Source organism: Sus scrofa, chromosome 17 (assembly GCF_054392235.1).
Source record: "Sus scrofa isolate SSC_HxYL_T2T_F1_AM1 chromosome 17, Sscrofa_HxYL_maternal_Yorkshire_Landrace_v2.0, whole genome shotgun sequence".
In the NCBI taxonomy this organism is placed as follows: domain Eukaryota; kingdom Metazoa; phylum Chordata; class Mammalia; order Artiodactyla; family Suidae; genus Sus; species Sus scrofa.
In genome coordinates, this window is record NC_139399.1 from 10,581,434 (window position 1) to 10,603,860 (window position 22,427).

The window sequence follows — 22,427 nt, forward strand, 5'->3', positions numbered from 1 at the left end:
GCCTGTTTTGATGACTAGTAAGCACACCCCCAAAACTATCCCTTCTACTGGTGAAAAGCATACAAATGTGAACATTTCAGGGCACAGCGCTAGGGAAAGCAAATGAGAGGCTCTCAGCACACAGCCTGGCTTCACAGGATTCAAAGGAGGCATATCATCTTAAAAGTCCTATCCCCTCCTCCACTTGTCACAGAAGGAACAGTATGGAATAGGTACATCCAGAGAAAAGCCATTACAGAAAACATGGAGGCTCCACAGAAAATTAAAAATAGAATTATGATGTGGTTTAGCAATCCCAGTTCTGGGAATTTATCTGACGACATTGAAATCAGTATTTTGAAGAGGTATCTGCATCCCTGTGTTTATTTCTGCATTATTGACAGTAGCCAAGATACCAAAACAACATAGCGTCCATTGTTATATGAATGGATGAAGAATTAAAGTTGTGGTATACATACACAATGGAATGTTATTTAGCCATATAAAGGAAGGAAATTCTGCCATTTGAAAAATCATGGATCAACCTGGAAGACTATGTTAAGTGCAATAAACCAAAGACATACTGTATGATCTTCCTTATATGTGGAATCAAACTCATAAAAACAGCAGAATGGTGGTTGCCAGGGGTGGAAGAGTGGGGGAAATGGCAGATGTTTGTCAAAGGGTATACATTTTAACTTATGAGTGATTTATGTGGATATAATGTACAGAATATACTTAATATTACTCTCTTTTATACTTGGCATTTGCTTAGGGAGTAAATCTTCAGCATTTTCACCACACACACACACACACACACACAGAGAAGAAAAGTATTTGCTGCTTCAAATGCACCAACAGAGGAGTAATTCATCAAGTACTGTGAAAAACCATGGTAAGGCAGTGTCACAACAAGAAAATGACATTTCTCCAGAAATCAAACTTGAATTAGAGAGAATTCAAATAGCTGTCATGAAGAAACAAGCAGTAAGAAAACCCAGAGTGGCAGTTCAATGAGCTGAAGAATAAAATTAATAAATAAAAAGAATACTTTACCAAAGAAACTGAAACTCTTTTTAATATAAGAACCAAACATAAATTTTGGAGTTGAAGAACTCAGTAACTGAGATGAAGAACACATTGGAAAGCACTAGAAATTGAGCTTGCTAATCCTCTCATATGCTCTGCTCGAAGACAGAAATCTAGAAATGGTAGAAGAAAGTATTTTTTATAAACGAAATTTTGTGAAAACTCTTTGACTCTATTAGGAAGACAACATGTGATAATTCATATCCCAGAAAGAAAAGAGGGAGAAGTATTCAGAGAGTTTAAGAAAATATTACCTGAGAACTTCCCAAACCTGGATATACAATCCATGAAACTAAGAGAACTATAAATTATCTCAACACAAAAAGACCTTTTCTGATACACATTATATTACAACTCAAAAGTCAATGGCAAAGAATTTTAAAAGAAGCCAGACAATGAAAGACAGCAATCTACAAAGGAATCTCAATCTACAAAGCAATCTCTATTATGTAATCAGCTGATTTCTCAGGAGATTAGAACAACAGAATGACAGCCTCAAAGTATCAAAAACTATCAGCTGAGACTCCGCTGTCCAGAAAAGTTATCCTTCAGATATGAAGGGGAAATAGAGGCTTTCCCAGATGAACAAAGGCTGAAGTTCATCACCACCTGACCTGCCTTATAAAAGAAGTATGCAAAGTATAAAAGAAGGAAACGACTAAAGTAACAGAACTTTGTGTTAAGGTGATAAATAAATGGACAGAATCAGAAAATTGAAGCTCTATGTCAGGATAGGTTGTTAAACAATTATAGCATAAAAATCAGAGGAGGGAAATCTATAAAAATAACTAGCTATTTCAATTTGGTAATAATCTCACAACAGAAAAAGAGAAAGTTTGTAACAACAAAAACAAATGGAAGAAAAGGACTAACTCATATAGACAAATGAAGATCCTGTCAGCATAGAAAAGTAAAGGTATCCATGAAATGTTTTATACAAACATGATAACCACAAAACACATGTAGAGCAGAGACATAAAACATTAAAAAAGAGGAATCTTAGAAAAGTAGAAAACCACCAAACTAGAATAGACAGAAACACAATGAAAAACGATGGAGATATAGAGTAACCAGAAAATAAAAATTAAATCAGTATCAAAAAATCAAAACAAACCAATCAAAAAAATGGGCAGGAGATCTACAAAGACATTTCTCCAAAGCCATACAGATGGCCAGAAGGCAAATAAAAAAATGCTCAACATTGCTAATTATTAGAGAAGTGGAAATCAAAACTACAATGACGTATCACCTCACACCAGTCAGAATAGCTATCATCAAAAAGTCCTCAAAAAATAAATGTTGGCAAGGGTGTGGAGAAAAAGGAATCTCCAACACCACTGGTGGAAATGTAGGTTGGTGCATCCACTGTGGAGAGCAGTGTGGAAGTTCCTTAAAAAATTAAAAATAGAACTACGATATGATCCAGCAAGCCAATTCCTGGGCATAGACCCAGAAAAAAAAAATAATTTGACAGAATACATGCACTCCAATGTCCATTGCAGCATTATTTACAACAGCCAAGACATGGAAGCAACCTAAATGTCCATCAGCAGAGAATTGGATAAACAAGATGTAGTACATATATACAATGGAATATTACTCAGCTACCAAAAAAATGAAAGGGTATCATTTGCAGCCACATAGATGGACCTAGAGATTATCATTGTAAGTGAAGACAGACAAAAAAAGACAAATACCATATGATATTTTTTTAATGTGGAATCTGAGAAAGGATACAAATGAACTTACTTGCAAAACAGAAATAGACTCACAGACATATGAAACAAACGAATGGTTACCAAAAGGTGGGAGAAGGATAAATTATGAGATCAGGATTAAAATACATACACTACTATATGTAAAACAGATAGCCTACAAGGACCTACTCTATTGCACAGGAAATTATACTCAATATCTGTAAAACCTATAATGGAAGAGAATTTAAATATATATATATATTACATACATTATAATATAAAGATAACAAGAGACAAATATGGACAGTATATAATGATAAAATGGACAATTCATGAAGAAGATATAGCATTTATTACTACATATGCATGTAACACAGGTACATTAAAATATTTAAAATAATCATTAACACTCTTAAAAGGAGACAGACATAATAACATGGGAAACACAATAACAGGAATCTTTGACACCCCTTTTACATCAATGGATAGAGCATCCAGACATGAAGTCAATGAGGAAATAGCAATCTTGAATGAAATATCAGACCAGTTTGACTTAAGAGACTTATACAGAATATTCCATCCAAATGCAACAGAATACACACTCTTCTCAAGTGCATATGGAGCATGCAAGGATAAACCATTATGTTGAGACACTATATAATTTTCAATAAATTTAATAAGATTGAAATCGTATCAAGCATATTGTCCAACATAATCGTCTGAAACTACATGAAGAGAGCTAGAAATCAACTACATGAAGAAACCTAGGAAAAAACACCACAAATTTGTGGAAACCAAACAATGTACTACTGAATAACTATGGGCTCAACAAAAGAATCAAAGTAGAATGAAAAGGAGTTCCCATTGTGGCTCAGAGGGTTACAAACCCGACTAGTATCCACCCAACTAATATGCATGAGGTTGTGGGTTTGATCCCTGGTCTCACTCAGTGGGTTAAGGATCAGGCATTGCTGTAAGCTGTGGTGCAGATCACAGACGCAGCTTGGACCCTGCATTTCTGTGGCTGTGGTATAGGCCAGCAGCTGCAGCTCCAGTTTGACCCCTAGCCTGGAAATTTCCATATCCCATAGGTGTGGCCCTAAAAAGCAAAAAAACAAAACAAAACACTCAAAACCTAAAGACACAACAAAAATGAAATTATCATACCAAATCTATGAGATGTAGCACAAACAGCACTAAGAGGGAAGTTTATAGCAATACTACCGTACCTCAAGAACCAAGAAAACCTCAAACAATCTAACCTTACATGTAAAGGAACTAGAAAAAGACTAAACCAAAAATAACTAAATAAATAATTCAGAGTTAGTAAAATGATGGAAATAATAAAGATCAGAAATAAAAGAGACAAAAACATAGAAAATCAATGCAACTAAGTGATATTTCTTTGAAAAAATAAAATTGAGAAAGTTTTAGCTAGACTCATTAAGAAAAAATGAGAAGGCTCAGATGAATAAAAGTCAGAAATGGTAGAGAAGAAATTACAATGGATACCACAGTAACATGAAGGATTATAAATACTATCAACAGATACATACCAACACTTTGGACAACCTACAAGAAATGGATAAGTTCTTAGAATCATACAAACTTCCAAATCAAGTTTGAATCAAGAAGCAATAGGAGAAAGACAAATACCATATGATATCACTTATATATAGAATCTAATCTAAGACACAAATGAACCTTTCTACAGAAAAGAAAATCATGGACTTGGAGACCAAACTTGTGGTTGCTGAGGGGGAGGGAGTGGGGTGGTTGGGGAGCTGGGGATCAATAGATACAAACTATTGCCTTTGGAATGGATTAGCAATGAGATCCTGCTGTGTAGCCCTGGGAACCACGTCTAGTCACTTACGACGGAGCATGAAAATGTGTACATGTGTGTGTAACTGGGTCACCATGCTGTGCAGAAGGAAAAAAAAAAACTGTATTGGGGAAATAACTATTAAAAAATTAATAATAACAAAAAATAAAAAAATAAATTAAAAAATAAGCAATAGGAAACCTCAATAGGCCAATTACTAATAAAGAGATTTAAAGAGTAATTAAAAAAAACCCTCCCAAAACATTAAAATCCAGGACTAGACAGCTTTGCAGGTGAATTCTACCACACATTCAGAAGATTTACTAACTATTCCTTACTCTTTCAAAAAATTGAATAGGAAGGAATGCTTCCTACACTTCTTATAAGACCAGCAATACTCTGATACCAAAACTAGACAAAGACAACACAAATATGAGCCCTCATGCAAAAATCCTCAACAAGGAGTTCCCATCATGGCTCAGCATAAATGAATCTGATGAACATCCATGAGGACACAGTCTTGATCCCTGGCCTCACTCAGTGTGTTAAGGTTCCGGGCGTTGCTGTGAGCTGTGGTGTAGGTCACAGACATGGCTCAGATCTGGTGTTGCTGTGGCTATGGTGTAAGCCACAGCTATAGCTCCTATTTGACCCCTAGCCTGGGAACTTCCGTATGCCTGGAGTGCTGCCCTAAAAAAAGAAAAAGAAAAGAAACAAAAAGAAAAAAGAAAAAGAAAAGAAACAAAAAGCAAAAAGAAAAGTCCTCAACAAAACATTAGAAGACCAAATAGAACAATAAATTTCAAAGATAATATGGCATGACCAAGTGGGATTTATTCCAGGGATAGAAGAATGGTTCAATATTTGCAAATCAACAAATATGATTCATCATATTAAAAAAATGCAGCAGTATATAACCATCTCATTAAATGCAGAAAACGATTTTGACAAGATTCAAAACCTATTTATGATTTAAAAAAAAAAAAACTTAATAGGTATAGAGGAATATACCTAAACATAATAAAGGCCATGTATGGCAAACCCACTGCTAACAATCACATTCAACAATGAAAAACTAAAAGCTATCCCTCTAAGATCAGGGACAAGGCAAGATAAGATGCCCACTCTTGCTGTCCCCCCCCCATTTTTTTTTTGCTAATTTTTAGGCCACACCTGCATTACATGGAAGTTCCCAGGCTAGGGGTCAAATTGGAGCTGTAGCTGCCAGCCTAGCCACAGTGACAGCAACACAGGATCTGAGTTGCGTCTGCAACCTACACCATAGCTCTCGGCAACGTGGGATCCTTAACTAACTGAGCGAGGCCAGGGATCGAACCCATAACCCCATGGTTCCCAGTTGGGTTCCCTTCTGCTGCACCATGACACGAACTCCTTGATGCTCTTTTTCAACATTATATTCAAAGTCCTAGCCAGAACAATAAACATCAAAATTGGAAAGAAAAGTAAAATTGTCACTGTGTAAAGGTGACACAATCTTATATATAAAATCAATAAATAACCCACCAAAACCTACTAAATTAGTAAATAAATACAAAGTCGAAGGCCACAAAGATGTACAAAAATATGCTGCTTTTCTCTTTATTAGCAATGAACTGAGGGAGAAATTAAGAATACAATCCCATTCATGGTCTCAACAAAAAAGAATATCTAGTAATAAATTGAAAAAAAGTGATGAAAGACCTGTACACTGAAAACTGTAAGACATTGTTGAAAGAAATTGAAGACACAAAGAAATGGAAAGATGTGTTATGCTTGTAAGTTGGAAGAATTAACATTACTAAAATTGCTATATGACCTGAAGCAATCTACAAATTCTGTGAAATCCCTATCAAAATTCCAAGGACATTTTTCACAGAAATAAAATAAAAATCCTAAAATTTGTATGGACCCACAAAAAACTCTGGACAGCTAAAGCAATTCCAGAAAATTGCTGAAAAAAGAAAGCTGGAGTTTTAACACTCCCTGAATGCTAGTTATACTAAAAAGCTATAGCAACCAAAACAGCATTTTATTGGCAAAACAAACAAACAAAAAAAGACATAAATAATAGAATTGAGAGCTCGGAAATAAACCCACACATACACATTCATTTACAACAAAGAAACAAAGAACATAAAATTTACAAAGGATTGCCTATTTAATAAATGTTAAAAACTGGAGAGCTACATGATAAAAAATGAAATGACCATTATTTTGCACCATACACAAAACTTAACTCAAAATTGATTAAATATGAATGTAAGACCTAAACCGATATAAAATCCCTAGAACAAAACATAGGGCAATATGCTCTTCAATTTTGATCTTACCAATATCTTTCTGAATATGTCTTCTCAGGCAAGGGAAACAAAAGCAAAAATTAACAAATGGGACTACTTCAAATTAAAAAGATTCTGCAAAGTAAAGGAAAATCATCAAAAAAAAAATTAAAATGACCTACCAAATGAGAGAAGATATTTGCAAGTCACATATCTATGAGTTAATATGTCAAATATATAAAAAACTCATAACAAAAAACAAACTCAATCCAAAAAGCGGGCAGAGGATCTAAATAAATGTTTTCCCAAATAAGACACAGAAGGTTAGCCGGCACATGGAAATATCTTCAAAATCATTCATTATTTGGGAAATGCAAATCAAAATCACAATGAGATATCACCACACACCCATCAGAATGGCTATTATCAAAAAGGCAAGAGATAATAAGTGTTGGACAGGATGCGGAGAAAAAACAACCCTCATGTGCTGTTAGTGGGAATGCAAATTGGTGCAGCCCCTAGGGAGAAGAGTAGGGAGTTTCTTCAAAAACATTAAGGATAGAACTACTGTACAATCCAGCTATTCAACTTCTGGGTATTTATCTAAAAATAAAAACCCACTAACATGGAAAGATAAACACACCTCTGTGTTTGCTGCAGCATTATTTATAGCAGCCAAGATATGGATAGATTTCAAGTACCTACAGATGGATGCATGGATAAAGAACATTCACATATACACATATACATGCACATGTGTATACACACACACATACATGCACATCACATACGTATACACATATACATGCACATATATAGTAGAATACCAATCAGTCATAAAAAAATCTTGTCACTTTCAAAAAGGATGGAGCTTAAGGGTATTATGCTAAGTGAAATTCTGACAGGGAACGACATACCATATAATTCCACTCATATGTGGAATATAAAAACTAAACTAACAAAACAAAATCAACACAAACGTAGATACAGAGGACATATTAGTGCTTACCAGACGCAAAGAGGGAGTGGGGGGAGGATGAAATGGGTAAACGGGGGCCAACTGAACGGTGATGGACAGAAACTAAACTTTTGGTGATAAACAAGCTGTAGTGTATACAGAAGTTGAAATATAATGTACACAGGGGCATATAATATTAAAACAATGTTACCTTTTTTAAAAAAAAATTAAAGTACATGCAGTAAAATACTTTATATAATATCTAATATTCTTCCCCTTGAGGCACCAAAATTATTATTCATTCATTTATATCTTTTCCACTAGACTGTTTTTAAAATTTTAAAAATATGACCCAACTACATGCTCTCTACAAGAAATTCACTTTAGATTCAAATAAACTGAAAGAAACAGGTAGAGAAAGATATTCCACGCAAATGGTTACCAAGGATAAAACAGCAAATAGAGGACAGAAAAAGTCATAAGCCAGTAAATTCTAACATATACACAACAATGAACCAGTACTAGTATGATATACATTCTTCCTCAGTTCACATGTAACATTACCCATTATAGACCATATTTTAGAAAACTCTAGATGTTTACAATATTGAAATAATACAAAGTATCTTTTCTAATCACAATAAAATGAGATTCTACCATATAGCCCAAGAAAGTATAACTGACCACTTGTGATGGAACATGATGGAGGATAATGTAAAAAAAAAGAATTGCATGTGTATATATATATCTGAGTTACTTTGCTATATGGCAGAAATTGACAGAACACTGTAAATCAACTATAATAAAACAATTTAAAAAACAATAAAATGAAACTAAAAAAATCAGTACAATAAGGGAAACTAGAAAATTTATAGGTATGGCTGACACTTTAACAAGACACATGTTAATGGCATATAACAATATCAGCCCCCTGTGTCCACGATTCCTCTCCATCCACAGATTCAACCAATCACAGGCCATGTAGTACTGTCTACTATTTACTATTTAAAAAAAATCTGTGTATAAATGGATTTGGGCAGTTCAAACCCACATTGTTCAAGGGTCAACTCTAGTTGAAATTAAACACAATTGTTAAGCAAGCAATGGATCAATGGGAGAAAAAAAAGTGTTTACAGGGGAAATTATGTAATACTTTAAGTTGAATGAAAGCAAAAAATATTTTATACCAAAGTTTATGGAATCAGTGAAAGCAGTACTCAGAAGGCTATTTTATAGCAATAATACTTAAAAACTCTCAAATCAGTACCTTAACTTTATACCTTAAGTAACTTGAGAAATAAGAGCAATCTAAACCTGAAGGAAGACTAAGAAATAAATCAACAAAATAGACACTAGATAAACAATAGAAAAATCAAGGAAACCAAAGCTTAATTCTTTTGCTAAAGATTTATCTATTTTGTTAAACTTTTCAGGCTCACACACACAAAAAAAATTCCAATTTCCAAAATCAGAAATAACATTTGGGCATTATCACCTAGTCTTAAGAAATTATAGAAGAGCACTATAAACAATCATACAACTAGAAATTAGATAACCTAGATGATATAACCAAATTTCTATAAACTACCAAATGTGATCAAGGAAAACAGAAAATCTGAACAGACCTATAATAAGAAAATAATATCAGTTTTTTCAAAGCACCAAAAAATAAAAACTCAATCCAGATGGCTTTAAATCTTTGATAGAATTCACCAGTGAAGAAGAATTAACACAATGGACTTCCTTTCATGGCTCAGTGGTTAACAAACCTGACTAGTAACCATGAGGTTGAGTTCAATCCCTGGCCTCACTCAGTGGGTTAAGGATCTGGCGTTGCCATGATCTGTGGTGTGGGTGGCAGATGCGGCTCAGATCCCACGTTGCTGTGGCTCTGGCGTAGGTCAATGCCTACAGCTCCACTTAGACCCTAGCCTGGGAACCTCCATATGCCGCAGACCTAGCAAAGACAAAAAGACAAAAAAAAAAAAAAAAAAAAAAAAAAAAGAACTAACACCAATCATTCTTCAAAACTCTTCCAAAAAACTGCATGAGCAAACACTTCCTAGCTAATTCTGTGGCTAGCCTTTATCCTGATACTAAAACCAGGAAAAGATATTATATTTAAATTTATAGACCAGTGTCTCTATGACTACTTGCAGTTGGTATTGACAACTATAAGTTCCCAAACATAGGCACTGGCATTAAGGATAAACTTGCTATTAATAGATAAAGATAAACTTGTTATTAGTAGAATAAAATTGAGAACCCAAAATATACCAGCAGTTTCTGTTCTTTTAATTTTTGACAAGAGTGCCAAGACCATTCAATGATGGAAGAATAATCTCTTCAAAAAATGATACTGGGAAAACTGAATTTCTACATGCTAAAGAATGAAGTTGGACATTTACCTCATGCCATATACAAAAAATTAACTCAAGATGGATCATATGAAAATGGAGGCTTGGTAGGAGGCAGCCACAAGCTAAAGAGTGCTAAGGGTTGCCAATGAACCACTGGAAGCTACGAAGAGACAGAAGATTTCAGAGGGAACATGTTCCAGTCAACATATTCTTTGGACATCAAACCTCCAGAACATTGACACTGTGACTTCCTGTTGTTTTCTGCCATCTAGTCTGTGGTACTTTGCTGCAGTAGCCCTAAGAATCTAATACAATGGGCCAAGTCCTGAGTAAACATTAGGACAAAAATAAAAAACAAGGCAGGAGACGGGATTAAGATGGCGGAATAGAAGGACTGGAGCTCAACTTCTCTCCTAAAAACAACAAAATTCACAACTAAAGACTGAGCACTCTTCACCCAAATGGACTGCAAAACTTAAAAAAGATACCCTACCCCAGAAGAAAAAGAGGAGGCCACATCAAGAGGTAGGAGGGGCAATTTCACGATATAAACAACCCCATACATCCTGGGTGGGAAGCTCCACAGACTGGAAACTAACTGGTTCACAGAGACTCACCTAAAGGAGTGAGAGTCCTGAGCCCCACATCAAACTCCCACGGATCTGGCACAGGGAGAAAGAGCCCCTGGAGCATCTGGCATTGAAGGCCAGTGGGGCTTGTGCACAGGAGCTCCATGGGACTGGGGGAAATGGAGACCCCATTCTTAAAAGGTGCACACAGACTTTCACATGCACTGGGTCCCAGGGCAAAGCAAAGTCTCCAAGGGAATCTGGGTCAAACCTGATCGCAGTTCTTGGAGGACATCCTGGGAAAACAGGGGTGAATGTGGCTTGTTGTGAGGGAAGGACATTGAAAGCAAAGCTCTCGGGAATATTCAGCAGCAGTGTCTTTCTCTGGAGGTGGGCATTTTGGGAGAATCTGGCCCCACCCATCAGTCAGCTGCTGAGAAGCCCCAGGGCAAACAACAATCCAGGTGGGATCACAGCCTCACCCCTCAGTAATCAGGCCAACGAAAGACCCCTTGGGCACACAGCTGTCTCTGATCCCATCCAGAGACTAAGCCCCACCCCACCAGAGGGATTAGAATCAGCTCCACCTACCAGTGGGTAGGTATCAGCCCCTCCCATCAGGAAGCCTATAGCAAGCCCCTATACTGACTTCAGCCACAGGGGGGCAGACATCAGAAGTAAGAGAGGCTGCAACTGTATTATCTGTAAGAAGGTCACCACACCAAAAACCTACAAAAATGAAAAGACAGAGGACTATAACTCAGATGAGGGAGAAAGGAAAAACCCCAGAAAATCAGATAAGCAAGGAGGAGATTCTTAGCCTCCAGGAGAAAGACTTTAGACTGTTGATGCTGAAGATGATGCAAGACATTAGAAATAAACTGGAGGCAAAGATGGATTGCAGGAAATACTGACCAAAGAGATACAATATATAAAACTTCAACAAGAAGAGATGAAAAATACAATAACTGAAATAAAAAATGCACTAGAAGCAGCCAACAGCAGAATACAGGTGGCAGAAGAACAAATAAGCAAGGTGGAGGACAGATTAGTGGAAATTACAGATGCAGAACAGAAAAGAAAAAAAAAAGAAAAGAAAGAAAAGAAAAGAAAAGAAAAAAAAAAAGAAAAAAAAGAAAGTCTCAGAGAAGTCTGGGACAACGTGAAACACACCAACATCTGTATTATAGGGGTACCAGAAGGAGAAGAGAGAGAGAAGGAGACAGAAAAAAAAAACTTGAAGAGATAATAGCCGAAAAATTCCCTAACAAGGAGAAGGAGTCACTCACTCAAATCCAGGTAGCACAATGAGTACCATATAAAATAAACCCAAGGAGGAACACCCCGAGACACATACTAATCAAACTGACCAAAATTAAGGACAAAGAGAAAATCTTGAAAGCAGCTAGGGAAAAGAAACAAATAATATAAAAGGGAACCCCGATAAGGTTATTGGCAGATTTTTCAACAGAAACTCTGCAGGCCAGAGGGAGTGGCATGATATATTTAATGTGATGAAAGGAAAAAAACTCCCACCAAGATTACTTTACCCAGCAAGGCTCTCGTTCAGATTTGAAGGAGAAATCAAAACCTTCACAGAGAAGCAAAAGCTGAGAGAATTCAGCAACACTAAACCAGCCTTACAACAAATACTAAAGGAACTTCTCTAGGTGAAAAAGAACAAGAGAAGAAGGAAAGGAAAAAGATCAGCAAAAATAAATCCAAAGCAATTAATATAATGGCAATAAGAACATACATATCGACAGATGATTGGATTCGGAAGATGTGGTATATATACACAATGGAATACTACTCAGCCATAAAAAAGAATGACATAATGCCATTTGCAGCAACATGGATGGAACTAGAGAATCTCATACTGAGTGACATGAGCCAGAAAGACAAAGACAAATACCATATGATATCACTTATAACTGGAATCTAATATCCAGCACAAATGAACATCTCCTCAGAAAAGAAAATCATGGACTTGGAGAAGAGACTTGTGGCTGCCTGATGGGAGGGGGAGGGAGTGGGAGGGATCGGGAGCTTGGGCTTATCAGACACAACTTAGAATAGATTTACAAGGAGATCCTGCTGAATAGCATTGAGAACTATGTCTAGATACTCATGTTGCAACAGAAGAAAGGGTGGGGGAAAAAATGTAATTGTAATGTATACATGTAAGGATAACCTGACCCCCTTGCTGTACAGTGGGAAAAGAAAAAAAAAAAAAAAAAAGAACATACCTATCAATAATTACCTTAAATGTTATTGCACTAAATGTCCCAACCAAAAGACATAGACTTGCTGAATGGATACAAAAATAAGACCCATATATATGCTGTCTTCAAGAGACCCACTTCACTTCTAGGGACACATACAAATTGAAAATGAGAGGATGGAAGAAAATATTTCATGCAAACGGGGATCAAAAGAAAGCTGGAGTAGCAATACTCATATCAGACAATAGAATTTAAAATGAAGAATATTTTAAGGGACAAAGAAGAACATTACATAATGATCAAAGGATCAATCCAAGAAGATGATATAACAATTTTAAATATCTAGGCACCCAACACAGGGTCACCACAGTATATAAGGCAACTGCTAACAGCCTTAAAAGGAGAAATTGGCAATAACATAATCATAGTGGGGGACTTTAACATCCCACTTAGAGCAATGGACAGATCATCCAGACAGAAAATCAATAAGGAAACACAGGCCCTGAATGAAGCATTAAACCAGATGGACTTAATAGATATTTATAGAACATTCCATCCAGAAGCAACAGAATACACATTCTTCTCAACTGCACATGGAACATCCTCTAAGATTGATCACATCCTCAGCTATAAACCAACCTCAGTAACTTCAAGAAAATTGAAATCATATCAAGCAACTTTTCTGACCACAATGCTATACAACTGGAAATCAACAAGAAGAAAAACACTGCAAAAAACACAAACACGTGGAGACTAAACAACATGCTACTAAACAACCAATGGATCACTGAAGAAATCAAAGAGGAAATTAAAAAATACCTAGCAGAACATGACAACGAAGATACAACTCTCCAAAACCAATGGAAAGCAGCAAAAGCCGTTCTAAGAGGAAAGTTTATAGCAATAGAAGCCTACCTCAGGAAACAAGAAAAAGCTCTAATAAACAAGCTAACTTTACAAATAAAGCAGCTCAAGAGAGAAGAACAGACAAGATCTAAAGTTAGTAGAAGGAAAGAAATCATAAAGATCAGAGCATAAATCAATGAAATAGAAACAAAGAAAACCATAGAAAAGATCAATGAAATGAAAAGCTGGTTCTTTGAAAAGATCAACAAAATTGATAAACCCCTAGCCAGACTTATCAACCAAAAAAGAGAGAGGACTCAAATCAATAAAATTAGAAATGAAAAAAGAGAAGTAACAATGGACATCACAGAAATACAAAGGATCATAAGAGCCTACTATATGCAACTATATGCCAATGAAATGGAAAACCTAGAAGAAATGGACAGATTCTTAGAAAAGTACAATCTTCCAAGACTAAACCAAGATGAAATAGAAAAGATGAATGGACCCATCACAAGAACTGAAGTTGAAACTGTGATTAAAAAACTTCCAACAAACAAAAGACCAGGACCAGATGGCTTCACAGGTGAATTCTATCAAACATTTAGAGAAGAGCTAACACCTCTCCTTCTGAAACTATTTCAAAAAATTTCAGAAGAAGGGATACTCCCAAACTCATTCTATGAGGCCACCATCACCCTGGTACCTAAACCAGACAAAGATTCCACAAAAAAAGAAAACTATAGGCCAATTTCACTGATGAACATACATGCAAAAATCCTCAACAAAACACTAGCAAATCGCATCCAACAATACATTAAAAGGATTGTACATCATGATCAAGTGGGATTTATCCCAGGGATGCAAGGGTTCTTCAATATCCGCAAATCCATCAGTGTGATACACCACATTAACAAACTGAAGAATAAAAACCATATGATCCTCTCAATAGACCCAGAAAAAGCTTTTAACAAAATCCAACACCCATTTCTGACAAAAACCCTTCAGAAAGTGGGCATAATGGGAAGCTACCTCAACATGATAAAGGCCATATATCACAAACCCACAGCGAACATCATTCTCAATGGTGAAATGCTGAAAGAATTCCCACTGCGATCAGGAAGAAGACAAGGATGTCCACTCTTGCCACTACTCTTCAACATAGTTTTGGAAGTCCTAGCCACAGCAATCAGAGAAGTAAAAGAAATAAAAGGAATCCAAATTGGAAAGGAAGAAGTAAAACTATCCCTATTTGCAGATGACATGATACTATACCTAGAAAATCCTAAAGACTCTACCAGAAAACTGTTAGAGCTCATCCATGAATTTGGCACAGTTGCAGGATACAAAATCAATATACAGAAATCGATGGCATTTCTATCTACTAACAATGAAGAAGCAGAAAAGGAAATTAGGGAAGCAATGCCATTTACCATCACATCCAAAAGAATAAAATACCTAGGAGTAAACCTACCTAAAGAGACAAAAGACCTGTACTCTGAAAACTACAGGCCACTGATGAAAGAAATCAAAGATGACACAAATAGATGGAGAGACATACCATGCTCGTGGATTGGAAGACTTAATATTATCAAAATGACTATACTACCTAAGGCAATCTACAGATTCAATGCAATCCCTATCAAATTACCAAGGACATTCTTCACAGAACTTGAACAAAATATTTTAAAGTTTGTTTGGAAGCACAAAAGACCCAGAATAGCCAAAGATATCCTGAAAATGAAAAATGGAGCTGGAGGAATCAGGCTTCTGGACTTCAGACTATACTACAAAGCTTCAGTCATCAAAACCATATGGTACTGGCACAAAGACAGAAATGTAGATCAGTGGGACAGGATAGAAAGACCAGAATTAAACCCACGCACCTACAGCCAACGCATGTATGACAAAGGAGGCAAGAATATACAATGGAGAAAGGACAGCTTATTCAATAAGTGGTGATGGGAAAACTGGACAGCCACATGGAAAAGAATGAAATTAGAACACTCCCTAACACCATACCCAAAAATAAACTCCAAATGGATTAGAGATCTAGATATAAGTCCAGACACTATCAAACTCCTAGAGGAAAACATAGGCCAAACACACTCTGCCATAAATGACAGCAACATCTTCTCAGATCCACCTACCAGAGTATTGACAACAAAAACAAAAATAAACAAATGGGACCTACTCATACTTCAAAGTTTCTGCACAGCAAAGGAAACCCTAAACAACACAAAAAGACAACCCACAGAATGGGAGAAAATGTTTGCAAGTGAATCGACTGACAAGGGAGTAATCTCCAAAATTTATCAACACCTTCTGCAGCTCCATACCAAAAATAACAAAAAAAAAAGCCTATCAAAAAATGGGCAGAAGATCTAAAGAGACAGTTCTCCAAAGAAGACATACAGATGTCCAAGAGACACATAGAAAAAGATGTTCACCATCACTCATTATTAGAGGGATGCACATCAAAACCACTCTGAGATACCACCTTACACGAGCCAGAATGGCCATCATCCAAAAGTCTACAAATAAGAAGTGCTGGGGAAGGTGTGGAGAAAAACGAACCCTAGTACACTGTTGGTGGTATTGTCAATTGGTGCAACCACTGTGGAAAATAATAAGGAGACCTCTCCAGAAACTAAAATAGAACTACTATTTGATCCAGCAGTCCCACTCCTGGGCATCTAGCTAGAGAAAACCATCACTCACAAAGACACATGTACTCCGATGTTCATTGCAGCATTATTTACAATAGCCAAGACATGGGAACAACCTAAATGTCCATCGACAGAGGAGTGGATCCAGAAGATGTGGTACATATACACAATGGAATATTACTCAGCCATTAAAAAGAATGAAATACCAGCATTTTTTGCAACATGGATGGACCTAGAAACTATCATGCTAAGTGAAGTCAGCCATACAATGAGACACCAACATCCAATGTTTTCACTGACATGTGGAATATGAAAAAAGTACAGACTGAACTTCTTTGCAGAACAGATGCTGACTCAACAGACACTGAAAAACTTATGGTCTCCAGAGGAGACAGTTTGGGGGCTGGGGGGGTGTGCCTGGGCTGTGGGATGGAAATCCTGTGAAATTAGATTGTTATGATCGTTATACAGTTACAGATGTGATAAATTCATTTGAGTAAGAAAAAATTAAAAAAAAGAAAGTTTTGCCTAACCCCCCCAAAAAAGAAAGATTTGCCTAACACCCCAAAAAAACAAAAAACAAAAAAAGGCAACAAACACATGAAAAGATGCCTAATGTCACTAGTTGTTAGAAAAATGCTAAATCAAACTCAACAATGAGATACCATTTCACACCTACCAGAAAGGCCATAATTGAAAGAGAACAAGTGTTAGCAATGATGTGTAAAAATGGGAATCTTTATACATTGTCAATGTGAATATCAAATGAATAACCTGCTTTAGAAACAATTTAATGGTTTCTCAATAAAGGAAACATAATTACCATTTGACCCAGCAATTCCACTCCTAAGAATTGAAAAGAGATATTCCTGTGAACCTTGAAAGCATTATGTGAAAGGATCCTGACACAAAAAGCCACATACTGTATAATTCCATTGACATGAAATGCCTAGAATGGGAAAATCCATAAAGATAGAAAGCAGAGTAGTGGTTGTCAGAGACTGAGGGCAGGAGAAAGATGGGGAGTGACTACATAATGGATTCGAGGTCTTTTGAGATGACAAAAATATTTTTCAACTAGATAGTGGTGATTGTTATATACTTGTGATATAGTTAATATACCATATATACTCATTAAAATGGTTAAAGTGGTAAATTTTATGTTTATTTTATCACCACAAAGAAATCACACACATAACTAAAAAAATTCTGGCAACCTGTAAGCAATACTACTCAAGAAGTCATAGTCCTCTCATCTGGTGTACCTAAATTAGGTACATAATCGCCAAAGAGGTAGATATACAGATATACACACATACGACTATGTAAATAAGATATCCATAATGGTAGAAAGCCATAATTTAATTTTTATAAGAGGCATCACTTCTGAATATGCCTTTTTCTCCTGTTTCATTGTGCCCTTATATGGGTAAAGAGATTGATGAGAGTGGAAAGCAATTAGAAAAATGGACAGAAAACAGGATAATCAAACCAATGTAGAAAAAATCTAAGTAAATGATGGGAGGGTGAGAGTATTTTCAATATTTTAAAAAATTATTTTTAGGAAGTTCCCACTGCAGCTCAAAAGTAACGAGCCTGACTAGTATCCCTGGCATCGCTCAGTGGGTTAAGGATCCAACGTGCCCATAAGCTGTGGTGTAGGTCGCAGACCTGGCTCAGATTCAGTGTTGCTATGGCTGTGGTGTAGGGCGGCAGCTATTGCTCTGATTCTACCCCTAACCAGAATTTCCTTATACCACAAGTGCAGCCCTAAAAAGCAAAAAAAAAAAAAAAAAAAAGTTTTTAAATTTTATTACACAGTAGGTATAGAAAAGATGAGCTTATCCATTTCACTATTTTTCAAAAGCGCAGTAGTTTCTATATAGTACAGCACATTTAATTTATCACTGTGCAAAGGACAGTAGCCTTGAAGAACTAGCAAATCTTCATTGGCAATTGCTTTTATATCAGCAGCTTTTCAGCTGATTAGTATACAAGATTCGCTCTCATTGTAAGGCTTTTTAATTTCTAGTGCCTCATTTTCACCTCTGATGTAGCTACACTTCTTTTTCTATTACCCCCAGGGAAGAAGGCATGTCTATCTTTAGCACCTATTTTCAGATTCCTTTATGAAAGGACCAGTTCCTAAAAGTGTGAGCATGTGGTTTGTTAACCATTCCTCTGGGAGGTAAGGCTGTTGTTGGATACTTAGGAAGTGCTATTTTTGAAGCATTTTTGCAGTACTTGATGTGTCAATACACCATTTTCAAATTTCAGTTCTATAGTATCTCAAAATGCATGGATTTAGATTTCTCACTTGTCCATGTATTCATATTTTTAAGTTCAATACAGCTTTTTAACTTTCCCTATATTACCATTATTTACTATTTAACAAGTTTTAAAATTTAGTATCACTGTGTTAGATATTAAAATCCTTTTCTTTCTTTTTTTTGGCTGAACTCATGGCATGTGGAAGTACCTGGGCCAGTGATCCAGTGATCAAATACAAGTTGTGAGGGCCACCTATGCCATAGCTGTGGCAATGTCAGAGCATCAACCAGTGCCCTGGACCAAGGATCAACCCATACCACCACACAGACAATGCCAGATCCCTCACCCACTATGCCATAGCAGGAACACCTCGAACCCATTTTTTAACACTCCTTTGGAGACTTTAGGTGGTTTTGTTTGTTTGTTTGTTTGTTTTTTGCGCCACATCCCATTATCTAAAGTTGGCATTAAAATGAACTATATTATCATCTAAATATTTCTTCATAAATGGCCTTATATTCTGCCACTGCAAAATAGGCTATTTAAAAGACTTTAATATCCTGTCATTTAAAGTGATTCTTCCAAGAAGATTCTATGAGTCTCCATAAGATTAAACCTTTATTGCATGAAAAATAAAAGTATCATGATTACCTTCATCATGAGAAGTGTTACCAAGCTGTTTCTGAGCATGAATTAAAAAGGCATAGCTTGCTTCTATGACTTTCCCACAATCCACATTTCCTTCACCTCAATCAACATTACCCATAAAAGGGGATTAAATTGTATTAGATCTTGGTGCCAGGGCACAAAAGTTAATGGATAGAAGATTTTACATCTCTACATATGCTGCTTAGATATAAATGAGACTATAATTCAGCTTTGCACTCTGCTAGATGGTAGTGGGTCAAAGAAGAAAGAGTACCACAACTCAAGCAAAAACAAAGTATATAAATACTAATTTTCTATATGGCATATCTAACTTGGAAATTTTTGCAAATAGATTCTTTCATTTGAGCCTTACAGCTTCATATAGCTGATAAGGCAAGTTAAACTATAGGTTTTGTAGATCTAAATGGTAAAGAGAGGAAAATAAATGCTCCAAGATTGATGGACTGTGATGCATGTTGGCGTACTATTCCTGATCCATCCCCTCTTTTCTTCTCTTTGAAATTCCCTTGTGAAGTATTACATACACATATCTAAGGACACAAAAAGTACAAAGTCATAACATTTTTTAAAAATTAAGGCTACTGATACAGTTTTATTTTGGCAGTTCCTTGGAGGAATTAGTGTAACTTCAGTGTAGATGGACCAGATTAGAAATGATGGGCAAAGAATCTGTTCTTTGATCTCAGAAACAAAAAGAGCATTTGAAGAACATCTCCATTTCCTTCTCCTTCACACACCCGTCCCAATGTGCCCTCACTTCAGAGACATGGAGCCATATTATCAGGCAAGAAAACCTAACTACCAACGCACTTGTTCCCAAAGCTACTGATTTCCACAAGGACCCAATTGACTACATGCATTCTGGAAACTAATTAGCACTAAGGTAACAGTCTAAAGTACAAAAGAGAAAGTGTTACCAGTAACAGAAGCCATTTTCCCACTAATGAATCTTTTTAAGGGTCCTGAGGGTAACAGATGAAAAGATAAAACACAGAAATCTTAGGGCTTTAATAGTAGATGTTGCTGACTAAACAGCATCTCCTACACCAGGAGACTAAATGTAAGCTTGACTCAAAGGAGAAAACTATGAAAAAAGTTTTTAATACATGCAACCGTTTTATTCTGCTATCAACATTTATCACCATATTGAGCATGGTATAAAAGGTATCATATGCTGTTCATCTAAAAATCATCATTTATCTTGACTTTTATACTAAACAAGATTTGTGTATATTTCCAAGAGGACTTTTCCCACCTTGTAGAAAGGTGACTTTCACTGGCCACAAAAAGGTGATCATCATATAATGTGATTACCTGAAAAGGGAAGTTACAGCAACAAGCTTTTTATGCAAGTCATTTTGCCTTGGGCTAGTAGTTATCAAACAATGAATACAGATGAGGCATTTAAGTTTTGTCTTACTGAGTTGGCATTAGTTATATTTGGATATTAAACCCAACCCCAAAAGCTCTTCAGTTCACTAGAATATCACTTCTTCATAAGGCTAATTTTGATAATTTTTTTTTTTTTTTTGGCTTTTTGCTATTTCTTGGGCCACTCCCGTGGCATATGGAGGTTCCCAGGCTAGGGGTCGAAACGGAGCGGTAGCCACTAGCCTACGCCAGAGCCACAGCAACACGGGATCAGAGCCACGTCTGTGACCTTCACCATAGCTCACGGCAACACCGGATCATCAACCCACTGAGCAAGGGCAGGGACCGAACCCAGAACCTCATGGTTCCTAGTTGGATTCGTTAGCCACTGCACCACGACAGGAACTCCTAATTTTGATAATTTTTTAGCACTAGGGCTGGAGTTGGGGTATTCTGTTTTATGTTTATATACATCCTGGAAAGTTAATAGGAGTAATCTACCTTTAGAATTATCTTTTCCCCTAATACTTCTCAGAAAAAAGAGTAATGATATATTGTTTTAGACTTTCCAGAAAGGAATAATGTAATCAATGAGATCCAGGGAAAAACCCACGTTTCTCCAGTATGAGAAACCAGGACCTTGGATAAAGGCTTTATGACTGGAGTGTGGAGAGGATGGAGAAAAGGGCAACAATCCCAGAGAAATCCTGGAATTAGAAAATGTACTGCATGTGTCTTTTCTTAAGGAAAGTTTTGTCTGGATATATGCCCAAGAGTGGAATTGCTAGGTCATATGTTAGTTCTATGTATAGATTTCTAAGGTATCTCCATACTCATCTCTATAGTGGTTGTACCAGCTTACATTCCCACCAACAGTGCAGGAGGGTTCCCTTTTCTCCACATCCTCTCCAGCATTTGTTATTTGTAGACTTATTAATTATGGCCATTCTGAATGGTGTGAGGTGGTATCTCATGGTGGTTTTGATTTGCATTTCTCTAATAATCAGGGATGTTGAACATGTATTCATGTGCTTGTTGGCCATCTGTACATCTTCCTTGGAAAAAAGACTATTCAGTTCTTTTGCCCATGTTTCAATTGGATTGTGGGCTTTTTTGCTGTTGAATTGTGTAAGTTGCTTGTATATTCTAGAGACTAAGCCCTTGTCAGTTGCATCATTTGAAACTATTTTCTCCCATTCTGTAAGTTGTCTTTTTTTCTTTTTGGTTTCATTTGCTGAGCAAAAGCTTGTCAGTTTGATTAGGTCCCACTGGTTTATTTTTGCTCTTATTTCTGTTGCTTTGGGAGACTGACCTGAGAAAATATTCATAAGGTTGATGTCAGAGAATGTTTTGCCTATGTTCTCTTCTAGGAGTTTGATGATATCTTGTCTTATATTTAAGTCTTTTAGCCATTTTGAGTTCATTTGCATGCATGGTGTGAGGGTGTGCTGTGTTCTAGTTTCATTGATTTACATGCGGCTATCCAGGTTTCCCAGTAATGCCTGCTGCAAAGACTGTCTTTTTTCCCATTTTATGTTCTTGCCTCCTTTGTCAAAGATTAATTGACCATAGGTGTCAGGGTTTATTTCTGGGTTCTCTATTCTGTTCCATTAGTCTATA